The sequence below is a fragment of the Psittacula echo genome (assembly GCF_963264785.1).
Source record: "Psittacula echo genome assembly, chromosome: 13".
In the NCBI taxonomy this organism is placed as follows: Eukaryota; Metazoa; Chordata; class Aves; order Psittaciformes; family Psittacidae; genus Psittacula; species Psittacula echo.
In genome coordinates, this window is record NC_137749.1 from 1,712,700 (window position 1) to 1,718,699 (window position 6,000).

Consider the following 6,000-nt stretch of genomic DNA (forward strand, 5'->3'; position numbering starts at 1 on the left):
TTGCAGGGAGCAGAGGCCCCACACCTTAACACCAGTTGATTAATGAAGGCTAAACATGACCCTGCAGGTAACTGATGGTGATGGCCACAGGCCATAGGTGAGGGTGATCCACAGGCAAGAAATGCAAAGCAATGCAACTCCTGGCCATCATCCTGGTCCTGATCCCATGGCCACCCATCCCCACGGCACACCAGGATGGGACCACCAGGACCTGGCATGCTGCCTGATGGAGCAGTGCATTCACCCACGCTGGAGCCCACGGGGATGCTCCTGCCTCCGCTATCCTCCAGCTAAATCCAGCAACAGAGCTGGGAGCCCTCCCAAATGCCAACGCCTTTGGTTTGGCCAATGCCTCCACTGCCTTTAAATTCACATAAGGTGCTGAGAGAAGCATTTTTTCCCTCCCTCCCCCTTAATTCCCAGCTCCCTGTCATCCTCCAGACAAAGCTCCATCCCAAGGCAGCTGAGCAGGAGCGCACAGTCAGTTTTATTTAAGCAGCACGTTGACATTTCCTCCAGCAGCTCCTTCCCAAGCCAAACACTGTTGTGATGCTGTCAGGAGGATTTACTCCCACTGATTAATCGTGGGAAAGACAACGGTGGGGGGAAAAACATCACTTTTGGGTTTATGGAACTTACCCGTGGCTGCTGGAGCTGGGGGTCCCCATCCAAGTGATGCCCAAGTGCACCCCAAGGCTACCCAGTGCTATGAAATGAAGGGATGGTGCTGCCATCGCTCCTCTCGCCGCGGCAGAGCTGCTCCAGAGGCTGCTTAGCAACAGATCCGTGCACGGCTCCGGCACAACGCCCTCCATTCGGGCACTGCCAGGAATGGGGTGCGCGGCAGGAGCCGCCGGGATGGACCAGCCCCATCAGGGATGCTGGCACAGGGACCCCCACACGATGAGAGCAGCAGCAGCAGGAGTAAAGTTCGGTGATGGTAAAAGGCTGGGAAGTGGCTGCCAGCCTGAAGAGGCAAAGCGTGCTCAGAGGTGGCAGCTCCTGCTCGCTGCAGGGTCATTTCCCAAAGGCAGTGACAGTCCCTGCAGGATGCCCCAGCAGTGGTTGAGGACCACGGCATCACACAAGAGCACATGTCCTGTCCCCAAACAACAGGAAAAGGATGCTCAGTGCTGCAAACCTGCCCTCATTGGGAGTAACAGGGGTGCCCAACCAAGGCCAGGCACCCTAGACAGGTCTGAGCAGAGGATGTCCTCCCAGCACTGCATCCTGAGAGCCATGAGGAGCCCAGCCACGAGCAGAGAGAAGCATGCAGCCACCCAGCTCAGCATCTGCACCACCCTGGGTGATGCCGGGCTCCCAACTAAAGGCAGCTCCTCTCCCTCCGCACACACACTTGTTAAGTGCCTGCTTTCACACAGACCTGTCCCCCCATCACCAACATATCAGCCCCAAACAGGAAAGCCCATACCCACCTCCTGGGGCTGGAGGGGAGTGGTGCTGCTCGGACCCATGCAGGTACAGACAGGGATGAAGCCAGAGCATCTTCCAGCACTATGAACCACCACGGTTATTAGCCCCAGCCTCCAGCTTAACGAGGATGGGGGAATGAATCAGGCTGCCCCCGGGGGCACTGCTCCCTGCCCAGCCCTGAGTGCTCAGCTGGGACACCGGGGGTGATTCATTAACTATCACTGCTAATTGGCAATGACTGTAGTTACACCCTCACTCGGCTGTAGGCAGCAGGAGCTGGCAGAGGGTCAGCGCTGTCAGCACAGCCCCCAGGGCCTGCAGCAGACACAGAGAATCATCTCCATCCCATAGATGGAGTCCCATAGAGAGTCCCTCAATACTGAAGCAACCAAAAGAGACTCAGGAGCTGTGAGTGTCCTTACTCCTCTTAGCAGTTCTCCTCCCCTTGTCCTTTCCAAGCCCGGGGAACATTTAACACCAGCACACACAGAGACACAGCAGAGTCCTGCAACAGGCTCCCGGGTTTCACCCTCGCTGCAAAGGGTTGCCCACACAAAACCCAGTCTTTTTCCATGTTCAACGTGCTTTTTTGGCTCTCCCCAGTTCAAAAGCAGGACTGGCAAGGAGGAGAAAGCAGACCAGCAGGCTGGAGCAGCACCAAGCAGGGGATGCTCTTTGCACCCCAGTGGGTTGCTCTTAATGGGTCTCATGCAGAGAGGCTTCATTGGAAGCTCATCCCGCAGGACCAGGCACACAGGCGATGGCAAACAGCTTCCACCGCATTGCCCGATACAGCAGAGCCCTGCGGGGCTGCTGCGGACCAGCATCATGGGCCAGAATCACCCACCAATGCTGCTCTGCTGGGGCATGCCCAGCAAAGAGCCCACAGGATGCTTACAGCAACCCCCAGTTCAGCACATGGGGCTCCGATCCCTGGCTCCATGTACCCCATGTGTCTGATCCCCATGGAAGGGCTGCACATGGATCTCCTGAGTCAGCCCTTACAGCAGGAGCAGGCAGCTCACTAAATCCCCACCAGATGAATGATGCATCATCAAGCAAAGCCCAGTATCACAACATTAACAATATTTATTTTCAGGCTAAGCTGCAGCCTGGGCTTTTGATACCAGTAATTAAAGCAAATGGTTCATCTGTTATCATCTTTGCATCCCTGGAGCCAACTGTCCGTGATTTGAAGCCCTGTATTATCTTTTCTTTATTGCAGCCTCCAGGGAAGGGGGGCATCAGGCTGATCCAGACACACTTTTTAGATCCCAGGAGAGGTGGAACATGGTCCAAGCCTCAAACAGAGCCACGTTCAGGGCAGCCACCTCACTCAAAGCTTTTTAGCAGTGAGATGAAAAGCATTAATGCTCAAAGACAAATTGCTGCTCCACTTTATACCTGAAACCAGAATTAACAGGAGGACACCAGCAAGAGAGATAATCAGGTCCCCTCCCTGAAACAACCTGTCAGCTGTGAGCAGCCTCAGCCTATTTTCCAAGGTGGCTGATTTTGCCTCTGGAAGGTTTCAGGCTGCGATTCCAAGTAGGTTTTAATGCTGTTTGCATCACTTTGTCCACCCTGGGAAAAGAGTGGAGAAGGCACCTGCTAAAGGCCCTGAGCGGGGTGATGATGCTCTCTTAAGAGTCCGAATAGGGAGGAGAAAACCCAATGTGCCCTCACAGCTCGGGCCGGGGTGGTCTCCGCATCCCATCCCTGCAAGGTACCGATGGAAGGGGCTCAGCTCCCAGCGCTGTCCACGCTCCAGGCGCAAGGACGACAGCATCAGGGGCTTAAACCCCCAAACGTCCAACACGCTCTGAAGTTGCCCGCACGCAGCGAAGTCCAAAAGCAACGTCCGCATCATCCCTTCACCTGCAAGGACGCGCCGAAGGGGCGATGCCAGCCCCGTACCCGAGCTCCAGGACCCGCGGCCGTCAGGAGCTCACACAGCGCCCGCCCTGCCCCGGCCGGCAGCTCCCCGATAACTGCCTCTGCCCGAGCATCCCCGCATCCGAACCCCAACCCCGGCTCCCTCCCGGAGCCAGGACCCCCAGGGCCCCCTCCCCGACCCCCCCTGCTCCCCCTTTACCTGGGCCGGGGTCCCGCCGGGCCGGGGGCTGCCGGTTCGCCCCGGGCCGGGCTGGGCGCAGCGCGGCTCCGCCGGCAGCACTGCGGAGCGGCAGCGGCGCGGGGAGGGGACACGGCCGGGGCGGCCCCGCTCCGTGCCCGCCCCGGGAGCAGCCCCTTTGCAAGGCGGGGAGGACCCCCCCGGCTCCTGCAGAGAGCTGCGGGGGGGGGGAGGCGGCGGCGCCTCTCCCTTATCCACCCTCTATCCATCCATCCAGCCATCCGTGCCTCCCGTTCTTCCTCCTTCCCACCCTGTTCCATCCCTCCCCATCCTTGGGCATCTCCCCCGCCCTGCATCCCCTCAGCCTGCGCCAGCATCCCCCCCATCTCTCCTTTACATCGGGGCTCGAAGCGGGGCCGGTCCATCCCCTGCACTGCCTGCGGCGCAAGCCAAGAGCCCAGCCGGGCTCCCACCGCTGGGCTCTGGGGACCTGCACTCGGGTTTAAGCAGCACACGGGACCCCAGGACCTGGCAACCCTTGCCCAGATTAAGTCTAGACCAGCCTGATCCCCGCACTCAACAGGGAGCAAGCTGGCCAAGCTCTACAGTGACTTTAGCACTGCTCAGCCCTCCGGGAGCACACTGATCCTGCCTGCAGGATGGTTACTGCAGGGAACAGGGAAAACAGGCTATTGGGACCCACTCTCCGAGCTGAAGCACTCATGGCTTCATAACCCAAAAGGAACAGCAGCCTGAACCCACCCCAGGCACCACCTTGCACTTCCCAGCCAGGGGGCTTTGGCCTCCAGCAGCCTCATTTTACCTGCTCTTGGTATTCCAGTGGGGAATCACAGCACCCTCGGGCTTCCACAGCTTTCCAGAAGCTCTCGTGCCAGTTGCTCCCTCACAGAACCACAAAATGGTTTGGGTTTGAAGAGACCTTAAAGTTCATCTAATTCCAACCCCCTCCCACGGGCAGGGACACCTTCCACTAGAGCAGCTTGCTCCAAGCCCCATCTCTCACCAGGTGACGCAAGGTGAGAAGAATGGGATGGAGCTGGCCTGGCACCTCAGCATGAGCCACTGAGTTAATAAAGTGAATAGAAGTTGATAGAGGATGGTGCCAGGTGACGCTGAAGGGGTGAGATGTGATCTGTGCTGCTCTGCAAGCAGGAGACCAACAGGCTTTGAGCAGCACTCAGCCACCACCAGTGATGTGATGCCTGAGTAGGGGGGGAATCAAAGTTTCTCATTCCTACAGCTGAATGTCACCACTTCTACAGAAATGCTTTTTAACCAGTTGCAAGTAAACCCTTCATGAAAATCCTTTATTTAAGAAGATTTAAGAAGAAATCCCTGAAGAGACAGAAATCCTTGAAGGATGGAGCACGTTCCTGCCTTCAGCAAGGAAAACATTCCACTGCTGCGGGTTGGATGTTGATTGGCATTCCTCTGGATGCTTGATGGGCATCTTCTCCTCTTCCAGGCTCACTTACGTGTTTTTACTTAGTGAAAGAATGCCTTGCTTATGCAAAGTAGCTGCAGAGACAAGCAAGGTCCTTTCAAGCGGAATCTTGACACCTTCCTTGGAGATGCACAACAAGAGGCAGGAATTTGAAAAGCAGATCTAAAACTCGCTTCCCAGCAAGGGGAAAAAGCAACCCCTGCAGTTCCCTGTGCTGGGTACCCAGCACTTCCCCTCTCCCCTGCTTTAGCCCATTTCTGAGAGAAAAGAGCTGGTTTGATTCTTGTGGAATTATAAACACACGTTGGCAGTCTGGCATCTCCTGCAGCACATCAAAGCAAGGGAGGCTCAGTTATTTATTTCCTCCCAGGTTTATTTTTACATTCCCCAGCCCTCTAATTCTCAAGGATTTCTTACATTTCCCCTTGTGATCAGGCTCAGCACACAGCAAAATGCTCAGTTCAACCCCAAAGCCTTCCTGCCCGGAGGCTCGGACAGAGCCCACGTATTCCCATTGATTTCTGTAGGAATAAATGAGGAATAAAACCAAGTTCATCGCTACAGACAGCCCCAGGCTTTAAATCAGCACCAGAACCAGACCTGAAGGCAGCAGAACCAGGTTCTGCTTCATCTGCAGGCATCTCCCATCCTTGGTGTCAGTCAGTGCCGGGGATGGAGCCGAGGATGGAGACAGGGATGGAGCAGGGTGCTGGAAGCGGCAAATGAAAGCATCAAACCCAAGGCACGTGCCATGCTGCTGACTCAGCTCTTGCCACCCTTGCACTGCTGCTCGGATGCTCCCGGAGGAAAATTCTCCCTTTGTTTTATAGCTCAATTAGTAGCATTTAATTGAAGTGCTGGACAGGAGATTGGGAGCAATGAGCCAGCGCCGGGCCTGGGTTGTTCCTCTGATGCCTGCAGAGTGGGGGCAGCCCAATGGAAAAAGGAACCTGAGCTTTATAAAATGCTTTCTCTTCAATATCTTTAATTAGGAGCGTTCCAGTGGAAATCTATAAACTCCCGGAGC